Below are 13,140 nucleotides of genomic sequence, written 5' to 3' on the forward strand. Positions count from 1 at the left end.
AGGTATGTTTCCCTTATCGTGGTCCGCACGGACGATTCTTTTCCGATACAAATATTACCAAATAGCAATAAACAGAAATTTAGTTTGGCTTGTTCCACGCACGATGTTTGAGACTTAGCAACGAGTGGAATATTTCTTCTACCTGTGTAATGGTAGTAACAGTAATTTTGGAAATAACATCACCACCATCAAATACTACTACTATTACTATAACAATAATAATAATAATAATAATAATAATAATAATAATAATAATAAAGCGGTGATGTGGTGAAAGAGATAGTTTGTACCATTGTATCAATAATAGTATTATAGGTGGCAATAGTAGCAGGATCTGTATTATTGGATGCATGCATAAAAAATGTATGTACATGTGTGATACATTTCATTTAGCCATCAGAGCAATTCGTTTAAGCCACAAAGAGGAACCGCGGTGGCTCAATGATTAGATTTCCAGAGTTGCAAAGACAAGGATGCAGGTTCGAAACCTCACCTGCTTTGAATTTGTCAGTTTGGTAGGACAGATTATTCCATTTCTCCTCGGCAGGATATAACCTTTCATGTGTTGACGTACTGTTAAATATCAACCAGTCAATTCATTAAGAATGACTAGAAGCTTGCAGGAAAATAATTTATACTCCTGATAATTGTCACTTAATTATAACTGGATCTTTCAAATAAACACGATAAAAGCTTAGTCCACGTTATCAGTCTGTCCGTCTGTCTGGCTTTATATAAAAATTGGACTTTCATATTATATTAGAAAAACCAGGAACTGTTTGATTGTGTAGCGTGGTATGAGATTGCAGTCATACAAGAATGGTGTTCCCGTACATAGTCGTTTCTTAGATATATATGAGCACCAGATGTAATGTTAGATATTTTAATTAAAGGAAGAAAAAACAACATAAGGCGAAAACAATATAAACTTTATCACTCATTAATAATGTTTAAAACTGTGATACGGACGACATTTGATATAATGTAAAAATTCAAGGAAGCCTATGTGAAATAATAGTTAGCCTTACAAAGTAAGAAAACACGTGACACGTAGTTTTGTCATAAGCAAAAATGGTTCATTTCCATCCGAATGTCAAATATAGCCTGTATCAATTAAAATCGCAGTTCATCTTCACGACACTGAAAATCAAAACGTTTACCTCATCTGCTTTTGTTTAGGGGTTATGTCTTTGTCACAAAGCTGTACTGTGTGGTCTGTTTTCCAAGGCATTGGTCATCTCACACCGAGTTAGACTCGTTAAATACAATCAGTTCATTTTGCAATGCTGTCTTGTGTAAATCACAACATGTCTCCAGATATTGATCCAATAACCTGACCACAGCTTGCTTTCTTATGCCTTTGAACCACAGTTTCCATCCCACGAAACCTTATCTGCAGGTTACACTGCGTTGCCTGACAACGATTGCTATGTACCTCATTGAATGCTTTCTTTCAAGGGACTGTTACTTATGACATATTTCGTTTAAGAATGTATTAGAGAAGACAAATATCAATCTAGCAAAAAGAGAATACAATATTACAAGTTTCATAATTCAAACCACAAAATGAGAATCATTTAAAAAGTCTTATTCCGATGGCAGTGTTTTAATATTATATCGTGTCAAATAACATGTTTATTTTAATCTAGGCCGTGTATTATTGGAGAGAAATGATTTTGATATTTCACTTGTGGCAAATAATATCATAATTTTGACTGGCCGTCAATAGACATGGATAATATTATAAACAGGGAATTTGAGTTTGTTCTAAGACGCTTTAAGTAGTCGAGCGGTAAGTATGACTGCCTTCAATTAAAGACGTTCAAATTCACCTAGATGATATTTATTATTATTATTATTTTAATGTACTATTTTATTTTGAATTGGAAACTAGAATTATATTACTGTTAATAATCATAAAACACAACAGAACATAAATGCTTATCCGCTGCCATCGCACGGGATCAAGTAAGAAATCTGCTACTTCAGTCTGTTATACAGATTCCTAACCAATACATTTGAGCATAAAATGAAAAGCGAATTTGCTATCTACAGTGAAAAACCGGTATCTTTCATCGAAGACTTTGGTATTTTCACCCACACCTTGAAAGATGCCACTTATTCATTCGTTTCGAGCAAATATCCTCTGTCATTATTTCCTTTCCATTAACATTTGTTTTCAGTTGAAAAACAAAAGATCTAGCCCTAGATTTTGACGACTTTCATTGTATTCATTTATACAAAAGCAATGTTATCGTTTAAACTCATGGGAACAATATTGCTGCTGAAGTAATTAATTTTCGTGGGCACCTGTTTTCGTGCTTTTAAAAACAAATCCTTGTTGAATAAATTTGTCAATATGTAATGTGTGCAAGTGGATTCGATTGTCTGCACAAATGAGTTTTAATATTCGGTGTTGCACATGCCAATAAGTAAATTGTCGCTATTGTTGTGCGTTTTCAGTACAAGATAGGCTTTGCATGGCGGCCAGTATAAATGGTGGAAAAAGAAACCAGGAAAACCCCAGGAGTAACTACCGACCCACGGGAAGCGACTCTCAAGTTTTCTCTAGAAGCCACTCGGTCACATGTGAGATGGCAGAGAATGGTAAATGAGAGTGCTATAGACCACTCGTCCATCGGGGCCCCGTTTCGTTTTTGTCTGGGATCATTTAGTGAGATCCAATACACGAAATGTCTCTTGAGTTTTATGTGACATAATTTTCAGGTCATGAATATCTATCTATCTATCTATCTATCTATCTATCTATCTATCTATCTATCTTTAGAAAGAAGGAAAGAAATGTTTCCGTTCATTATTCCATTTGTTCCCTTTGCTAAGAAATATATATGCAGGACCAATTTTTTAAAATTACTGTTCTTACTAGTTCACAAATTACATTTGAAGACAGCTGTACATGACACAACGCGCGCGCGCGTGTGTGTGTGTGTGTGTGTGTAACTCATATGAATACTTTAACAAACGTGGATGAAGATTCCTAAGTTATCGAAGTTAAGAACCAACCTTTTCGATAACAAACAAATGGATCCACACATTAGTAGGGTTATTATTCCGTTCACAGAACAACGTTGCTGCCATTGACAGTGAAGGGTTATTTATATCCTTTAAGTTTCTAGATTAAGAGTAACCAACTCTTCAATCAATGCCGGATATATATATATATATATATATATATATATATATATATATATAGTAATCCAAAGGTCAAGTGCTCAACAATAATTCACATATATTAACATTTTTTGTCAATGAAAAAACAAAAGTTCAAGCCGTATTTGTCACGTATTTGATTGTATTTATTTATACAAAAGCACCGTTATCTTTAAAACTTATGGGAATAAAATTGCTACTAAAGTAAATTATTTTCATGGACACCTGTTTTCGTGGTTTTGAAAAGGAAATCCTGGTGAATAAATTTGTCAATATGTAGTATGTGCAAGTGGATTCCATTGACTGCACAAATGGGTCGTTATTCGTTGTGTTTTAATTCGTGGTTTTGACGTCACAGTAAGTAAATTTTCACTATTGTGATTTGGTTTTACGCCATTCTTTAGCACATGATAGACTTTACATGGTGACCAGTGTAACTGGTGGAAAAAGAAATCAGCAAAACCCCGGGAAGACCTACCGATCCCCTGAGAGCGATTGGCATGCTTTCTCTCGAATCTCCGCGGACAGAGGTGAGATGTAGTGAATGTTAGAAATCTTTCGCCCACTTGGCCATCAGGGGCGCCGTTTCCACTTGTTACTGAATACAAAGCAAACTGATAAAAAGTATTATGTTTACTTAAAAGTAATTTGTTGGGAGTCGTTTACAGGGTGGGTTTTGTATAGTGGCTCAAGATCTACACAAGTAATTTGCAACCAGAGAGATATCACAAAGACAATTGCATGCCAAACATCATTACTGGAACAAGAAGCAATGCGACATCAGTCAACAAGATCCTTTGTTCTGACAACGATTTCTACCTATCAGAGAGTCTTGATTTATACTGCATTGTCCTACAGGTGGACTTGAGATAAGTCCGAGATAAGGCGATTATGAAGATGTTTCGTTGCGCTTTATTAGTTTTCTCAACCGGTTTCATTCAAGGTTGACTATTGAGGGAAGTTTTGTGATTGCTGTTTCACTAAAACATTAGAAACAGGAACATATTTAAATCTGGGAAAACTGAAACAAATCTGTCCCAGTTTTAACATAGCTATATTTCAGTCAGTGTTTATATTCTTAAAATCATGTACGATTGACAGTAAACTATTAAGTATGTAGCTAATATATTATATTTTTTCTAAATATTGCTGAGAAATAATACATATATGAAATAATATATACATATGAAATTTGACTATTTATATATAGTATATGTCGCATTTATGGCAGACTGTGATTCTTTATTGACCACTTGAGAAAAACAAAGCGACACGGTAAATTTTAAGGTGTATTTTCCCGTTTTGCTCACAGCACCATTTATTTTGACCACATGTCTTTATATGAGCTCAGCAGAAATGATGCAGTGTAATGAATTCTAACTGCCATCGTCGTCGTCATCATCATCATCATCATCATCATCATCATTAATACTATTATTATTATTATTGTTATTATTATTATTATTATTATTATTATTATTATTATTATTATTATTTTATTATTATTATTATTATTATTATTATTATTATTATTACAGTGGCAGTTGATTAAATATATGTACTTGTTTGCAATTACAATAATGTAATCATGGTATTCCTATCAGTTAGAGTGGCCAAAAAGGGCTTTGTCATTAAATAGTCAGCGGACCGTTTATAATTTCGGTAATGTGATAGCACATAATTGCCACTTTAGGCCAAGAGGTCCGCTTATACTTTCAATTATTGTACCAGAGGATTATTGTGTTGTTCATAGTTATTGGTGTGTGTCAGAAACGCACAATCACTACCTGGTTTAGTCGGACATCGCCGCTGTAAGATATTTTGCATTACAGGCTTTTTATTTGTTCAGCAGCTGTCCGTACAGTGGATATTTTCCTGACAAACTCGTTGTAATCAGATATCCTGTTTTAACTTAAGCACACATACATAAATAAATAAATAGATAAATAAATACAGTTTTCGGCACCTTAACCACACAGCACCAGATTAAATACAGTAACAAAGAAAGATAAATTACTTTTTTTGTTCACTTTCTAAAAATAGGTTTCATTCCTCTCCACATTAATCCATAAAATACATTTGAATTGGGCGGTTAATGGTACAAGGGGAGTAACTCGTGTAAATAATGAAACATGACTGTTGACCGAACTTACGTACGCACCATTTCAGTAGATAACATATCAACAGTGGTCTCGTTATCGTGAAAGGTGATGTTATCCATAAAAAGTAAAGGATTTATTATCTCCTTTATTTAACGTTCTGCAAAGTAACTAAATCTTCACTCAAATGAATCATGTTTTTAAATAAAATATAAACTATGCACCAGGTCTTTAAGAATAATTTAAATACAAAGTAAAATATATAAGTTGTTGCTTATTTTAGATATACATCATGTTAATCAATTAAGACATTTTCTATTTTTCTATCGTTTCCATTCTTCGTTCCTTCTTTTACGAATCATTATGTTGTTGCGGCTTGTTCGAGCCCAAATCAGCTGACAAACGAGGAAGAGAGCTGCTGCCTCTAATATTACAACAACAACAACTACTACTACTACTTGTGTGTGTGTGTGTGTGTGTGTGTAATCCAGGGATAGTACTTTCCATTCTGTTTTTAAAAAATATTTTTAACCCTCTATAGATATTTCTATACACCCCAATTTCTGTCTTAGGAATACTCAATGACTGCACAGATGAGAATTAATTAATTAGGCCAACGTGTAGTTGTGTCTGTTACGCACAGATACCAATATCACCGACTTTGTGACATCATTTTTAGTGAGGTGTGCATGGTTGAAATATTACAGAAGTCGGCGTTTATAGGCAAGACGACGGGTGCCTTTTACCCAAGGACCCGGGTCCGAAACTCCGTAGAGTACGAATTAAAATGCTCTAACATCTATGATGTAGCTATGCCAGACGTGAAATGTGTGTTTAGATGAGTTACCTCACCTTAGTAATGTGTCTTATTCAAGCGTATTGTTAAACAATGAAAACTGCTAATATTTAGACAATTTTTGAGCCTTGGGGCACAATATACAATAATAATTTCAGATTCAATATCTCATAATGATCGACTAGTTTAAGTAAGGAAAATACCCACTAAGTAAGGAAAATACCCACAGCTGTTGAATCTGCTACTCATTTTTAGCTGGGACCATTCAGTGAGATCCAATACACGAAATGTCTCTTGAGTTTTATGTGATATAATTTTCAGGTCATGAACATCTATCTATCTATCTATCTATCTATCTATCTATCTATCTTACGAAAAAGGAAATAAATGTGTCCATACGTTATTCCGTTTGTTTCCTTTTCTAAGAAATAGGACATTGTTATGTATATTTGATTTAATTTAATTGTTTTTCTGATGTCTTAATTTTATTTTATTACATGTTATTGTAATGTAATATTGTTTACTGGGCTTGATTTTCTTTTTCAGAATTAAGTTTAGTTCTGTTTGACCTGACTTTTTTTTATCTCATTGATAAACACCTAATAATATAAACACTGTATCTAGTTTTTGACAGTTTTGGTAAACAACTTTTTTTAAAATATTTTTTAAAATTCTTTCTCAGAGTAATAATTATTAAGTTAAGTCAAGGCCTTACCTGGACGACGTGATAATTATCATGTAACAAGCTTCCATTCCTGCGTTTTAGTTAGTTTTATAACTCATGTTATGATAAAGGATTGTCAGTCGGGCTCCAAACATATATTGTGACCAGTTTGAGTTGAAATTTTATTTTATTGAATTTCAAGTGATTCTTTTCACTGGAAATACATAAGTGCTCCTACAAAATTCTTGGTTAAAAACATTTATTGGAAGTTATACTGAATTCAAACCTGGAATAATATTTTCTGTGTTCAACAAGAAACTGTTGACAAAACAGCACTTCACAGGTTACAACAGACGTCATAGTCTTCCATTTTGGATTTCATCGGGATTCGAACTCAGTTTCATTCAGAACTTTTTTATTACTAGGACTTCTAATTTTTAATTCTTGGATTATTTTTGAATTTGATTCGTACAACCGTAAGTTTTTTTTCCCTCAGTTTTTACTTGATATTATAGGGAAATAAATTATCTGTTAAATTCTACAAAGCTTGTTGTCTTCGCTCTTTCCTGTTACTTTTTTAAGCGCCTAGACTCGTAACAATAGGCAGAACCCATTTTATTAATTACTGTTTTTACACGTTCACAAATTACATTTAAAGATAGCTGTGCATATAACTCGTATAAATAATTTAACAAATGTTAATGAAAACACCTTGGTTATCGAAGTTAAGAACAAACCAGTTCGATAACAAACAAACGCAACCACACATTGGTAGCGTTATTATTCCCTTCGCAGAATAACGGTGTTGTCTTGATGGGTTATTTATCCCTTTAAAGTTTATAGATAAGAAGTAACCAACTCTTCAGTCAAAGAGGTTTATATATAGCGCTAAAGGTTTATTCCCTCCTGTAATAATATCTCCATGGACCCTCGTCAGATTATTTCTTGCATTGTTCTTATAATGTATTAATTTAACGACTGTGATTTTCCTGATTTGTAACCTCAGCGTTTAAGCGTTCAGTCGTAAGCGGTAAGAATAGTCTGATTATGAAACCTGATCAAACCTTTCCTCAGATTATTTCTGAAATCTTCGAGGGGAAAGTTTGTTATACTGACGTTATTTTGTTTACACTAATTGCTTTATTATGTACAGGCTTGTACTTCTTGTTTTCCCGCCGTTTGCTGTACCTTAGGACATGATAATGTTATGCAGCTTGGCCATTAATATTTTGAACCATCGCAGGGAAAGTACGTTACAGCGAACTACTTCTCTGATACTAATGACTTTGTTGCTTACATGCTAACCCCAGCCACAAAATTTAGTTTCATGGCACAATTTGCAAGTATGATATAGTCCTTTGACTCCAGTGTGCTTTCTTGAGATCCATCGAAAGGGGTTAGAATGGAGAGGAGCAAAGTTACCTCCGTTTCATGTACGAATGAGTTTTTAAAATTTAACAACAGTACTAGAGTTCGATCTTCTGGGCAAATATTTAGCTAGTGGCACGGTACTTTCATGGAACTTTGTGTAAATTTTCTATAATAATCGGGAACTACCGGGGAGAAAAAATAGATCGTAGCGACTTTTTGGTTAACACTAATGACATTGCTGCTTATAGGCCATGGTATTCAGATATTGATATTTTTTGCCATTAGATCTAACTTTAGGTATGAGATGCTTCTTGCATTCTGATCGTCCGCTAGAAAAGTCGGACATAGTGACCTATATTTCTCGCACTAACCACGTTATTATTTACAAGTAAACCCCAGTGTCAAAGGTTGAGTTTTATTGCATAACTTGAGTTGAAGACGTTATTTTCAGTCTGAATGACCTTTCTATCACTGGAAACACACACAGGGAAAACAGGTCAAAATGACACAAATTTCCCGCAAGACTCAATGCGTTGTTAATCAAAACCACTGTGACGCAAAATCCAAGCTTATTTGTCTCTCTTGGAACTTTTGATTAAGAATTCAACAAGTTATTTATGTTTCTAATTGCATACACGTCGTGCTGGAACCTTGATGAACGAGCGGAATCCTGTTTACTTTTCGCGTCTATGGTTACTAATTCGCACTAAATATGGGGTTGGGAAATTGACAAGTCAAGGTTTGTGATTTGAACTGGGTTCTCTACTATTTTCAACCTTAAAGGATTATTTTATGCGAAAATGTCAAGACTGCACAAGGTATATACCCTTGAAACTTGTATCACAATAGACGTAAAAGTTAATACATTAGGAATATAGAGCTAATATCTTTCAGAACTTGATCAAGGGTATGATTAAACACTATCTACACAGTCCGTTAACAAAGAATAATCTTCAAAATGTAAAGTTAGAGATACAGATATATCTTAACTATCAATATGTAGTGTTGGTATTTTCTGATAAACTTCTTTGGTCTGTATGACGTTCGTTTTTCTTTTTGTTTTTTTGATAAAACTAAAAAATTATGACTTGATTGGACGATTACAAAACTGTGTAATTCTTCGATTGATATTTCAGTCGACGCTTTGAAATGTTTATCTTCTTAAAACAGCAATTAGTTATTAAAATGAGAAATAAATAAGTTTCATCTTTATTTTCCGGTTCAATATGTAGTGTTGGTATTTTCTGATAAACTTAACATTCCTTCGTATATATGAAATTCTCAGCAACTCTAGGAGCTGCAAGGTCGGGATGAACGTACAAATATATAAAATGTTCTTTCGTCTTTATTAACTATGCTTTTTTCTTTCATTTTGTTACAGGTCGAACTTTGCAAAAGATACACCGTACATGTAGCGTGTTGTTTGTTTTGGCTCGAGGTATCCTGGGAAGGGAGGTGGGGGCGAGATGCAGTTGGGTTATAAACAAAGGACATACCAAAACATGCCACCATATGCGTCAGTGAAGAGGTATTTTAGAGTATTAACGAAGGAATGTCTTTTAATCATGTCAATGACAACTGGAATACAAGGGCAATAGGTCAAAACGGAAAACAGGATGTCATTTGACCATGCTGTCGTGGGCATGACATGGAATGAATTTTCTGTCCATGATACAGCTTTCAAACTCTGTAATTTCGCAATGAGATGTAGGTTGGCTGTAAATTTTTGAAATTTCTGTGCAACTTCATGCTAGCAACACCCACACTCTCTGAGCAAGGCTATGAGGTAAAATGCATCTCTGCCTTTGGTTCAGTTGATTAATTTTTAAAACAAAAATATCCTTTCGGCGCGTTTCTTAAACAGGTCAAGGCATATATATGTTATATCGCATTTTGGCCACAGAGACCCTAGTGCAGGGGGTCAAAGAGGTAAACAACAGCAACACATGTCATCGTCGGTTTTGACAGTACCAAATAAGGAATGCAACTTTTGTTTGTGAAAACTTACAAAGGGTGAAGGGCAGGGAGGTAGATGAAATAAGGAGTTCGTCATGTTGCTATAGATAGTGTTTATGTCCCTTAGGTATCTACTGAAAGATATGATGGGGTTGTTAGTCGGTGGAGTAGATTTGAAAATTAGCGAAGAAAAATTTAAGCAGCGGTGTTTCTGACATCCTTGAATTTAAATCATAAACTATTTTCAAGAGGCGAGTAGTTTGTAATGACGCACTGTTTCTCTCTCTCTCTCTCTCTGATGTGTGTGTGATCTTTGTTTTCAGGAAGCAGAGGATTTAAATTTCCTCACTTCTATAGAAACGCTGGACAAAATGTTTACTTAATATTTTAAGTGCGTAATTGTCAGTTATACTGCGAAGCGTGCATTCCAGCATAACGACTTTTCACGTTTGTTTTAAATTAAAAAAGTCAAATCATTATTTTATGATAGACCATGTACTTAACACAGATTACCGCGCAAGATCTGCATAAAAGAATTAGCAAATTCTAAGTTATAAAACCAACAACTGTTTAACCAAAAGTGCGTGGCAAAGTATTTGGTTTATTGATTCTATAAGTATGAACATCAACGGGATTAATTATACAAGGGCACTATGAAAACAGTCATATACAATTTTCCTCACTGTATTGTATCAATTTGTGTAGCAAACAAATAAAACATACAGCAAAGAACGTGTTTTGGGATATTATTTTATATTGCATGGCGTGAAGGACTAATTTTCGGCTTGGAAAGACTTACTAACAAGTCATCCAAATGTGAAACAAGAAAAAACACGCAAGTGTAAAATTATAGTTTCGTGAAGTGTGATCATGATGTTATTAGAGAAGATTATTTGTAGTATTCCCGCGTTTGGAACGCTTCAGTCTATCGTATTTGGATTTGGGTAAACACGGATTTCAAAGTCAGGCTCACGCAGAAATTGGTTGATTCGCTCCGTAATGAGACCCCTTTCGTGTAACACTATGCATAAACATCGGCTATTATGACTGGATGAAATATGGAAAGGCATTTAGAAGAACAGTCATACACAAATTTTGTGACTAGGACGTATCCAAATGGTTAGAAATATGGTAAAGTATACAGTAAAGAACATCATGTAAATGACTTTGCTTGACTAAAGTACAGCGAGGCCGTTAAAGATCAGGATTGTAGTGAGAGTTGTTTATTGGAGGACGTTCCCATACTACAATGTCTATTTGGAAAACGTCAACTAAGCTAATATTTTAAAAAAAATATCAGCAGAAATGTTATTTCTGGCGTAAACGTGCAAGGTGTAAGGTAAATTATCAGAATTCATACTCTTTCTCTATCATGCTTCAGCACAGACACTTCAAGTTCCAACTGATAACTACGATTGTTCCAAGTTAGCTGCTCTCCCTGGCATCGTAAATCGGCAATAAATATTTACTGCACCCATAAAAGCAGGAACATGTTACACGAGGTTCAGATAATGTGTGATAGTTTACTTCCAGTTTTGCACTGTACCGGTTTGAATTCATGGCAACTGAAGCTTCTATATTTGTGCCCACTGCTTGTCGTAGCAAGTGAGCATTTATTTCGTTCAGTTTTATTTATTTCGGGTGAGCAGTAATCCTGGTTATTCCACCAACAATATTTCATCCTACCGACATCTGAGTCCCAAAAGTTCAACACGCGTTTTTGAATTTAGCAAATGTCAGGTGGTTCGTCTGTCTGTCCTGATATTATTGTTGCCTTGTGGATATCATAGTACACTCGCTATTGATTTCGCAAGATTCAACAGCAATTTAGTGTGAAGCTCTTTATAATGTATATTTTGTGATGTATGAGGAATATTGCCACAAAATAATCACACTTAGCCAGACAAAAGTGTTGCACTGGTCGAATCACATTTTTCTATTTGAACTTTCGTAAGAAAGAAAACTCCATTTATAGTTCGACGAACAACTATTTCGTCTGAATTCTAGATCACACTTAAGCATAATTAAAACGTTTCATTCACGGTTTTCTCCTCATGAAATTTAAATTGCATGCTTGTTGCCGTACTTATTCCCCAGCAACCGACAATAAAATCTACATAATACCTCGGGTCTCTAATACTACCGCAAATACACTAGCTTACCCTTCCTCATTCTTTTTTCTATATTTCTTTTGAAGAAAAAACTTTGAATAATTTCTCTGTAGATGCCGCTTATGTACTAAATGATTATTTCAACATGCGTTCTCAAGCATATCCGAGGTTTATACCTAAAATGTGTTCATTTTATTTTTAGTTTTTATGCTGTACGTTGTGTCCATTTTATTTTTAGTTTTTATGCTGTACGTTGTGTCCATTTTATTTTTAGTTTTTATGCTGTACGTTGTGTCCATTTTCAAACAGTTTTCCTTAGTAAATGGAAATGAATGTGCAAAACATCCTTGTTGATGCGGAACATGGTGGAAAGATTATAACGATACAAATGTCAGTGAACAGTACAGAAAACGAACATAATTATTGTGTTATCTACATTTAAACTGCACAGTATTCTGTTTACATCCATTAGGTTCATTTATTTTCATTTGGTAACTTTTCGATTTTCATTTTCTATTTTACAAAAGAATCATATACATCTAAGCTGAATTACACATTAATTGGAAATGTAACTAATAGATCTTTATTTTGTGAGCGTTTGTTTTTTCAAATATCACTAAAATATTTCAATTAAGATATGAATTAGCAGTAAATTAAAATTCACGTTTGGTCGTCACTCTGTCACTGTTGCTCTTTCTTGCTGTTTGAAATATACACAGTGGTGAACCAATAAGATTAATCAGTGCTCAACTAGTAATAATATAGACCCATATATATGCCCTGTGCTGGCAGATCAGACTGTATTGTATTCGTTCTATTTACGATCTGAAGCAACAACATAATCTTAATGCGAAATTTGCGACGGAAGAGATAGTTTGACGCTACTCTATCTCATTTCCGCACTATGCGCGCAAATTAAAATACGACTATTTTCAGAAAGCAGATTTTCGCAATGGTTTTGGTAAAATCTCT

The 13,140-nt window shown here is 34.2% G+C and overlaps 1 long non-coding RNA gene across 1 annotated transcript; it reads left to right on the top strand.

The window, feature by feature from the left end:
- Positions 1 to 923: 923 nt before the first annotated feature.
- On the top strand, positions 924 to 13,078 carry LOC149805003 (uncharacterized). The gene is made up of 3 exons (XR_016417382.1): positions 924 to 1,792; positions 2,464 to 2,607; positions 9,483 to 13,078. It is a non-coding gene; the product is annotated as an uncharacterized LOC149805003 (long non-coding RNA).
- Positions 13,079 to 13,140: the final 62 nt, after the last annotated feature.

Source organism: Sinohyriopsis cumingii, chromosome 2 (assembly GCF_028554795.1).
Source record: "Sinohyriopsis cumingii isolate HCF-2022 chromosome 2, ASM2855479v2, whole genome shotgun sequence".
Classification (NCBI taxonomy): Eukaryota; Metazoa; Mollusca; class Bivalvia; order Unionida; family Unionidae; genus Sinohyriopsis; species Sinohyriopsis cumingii.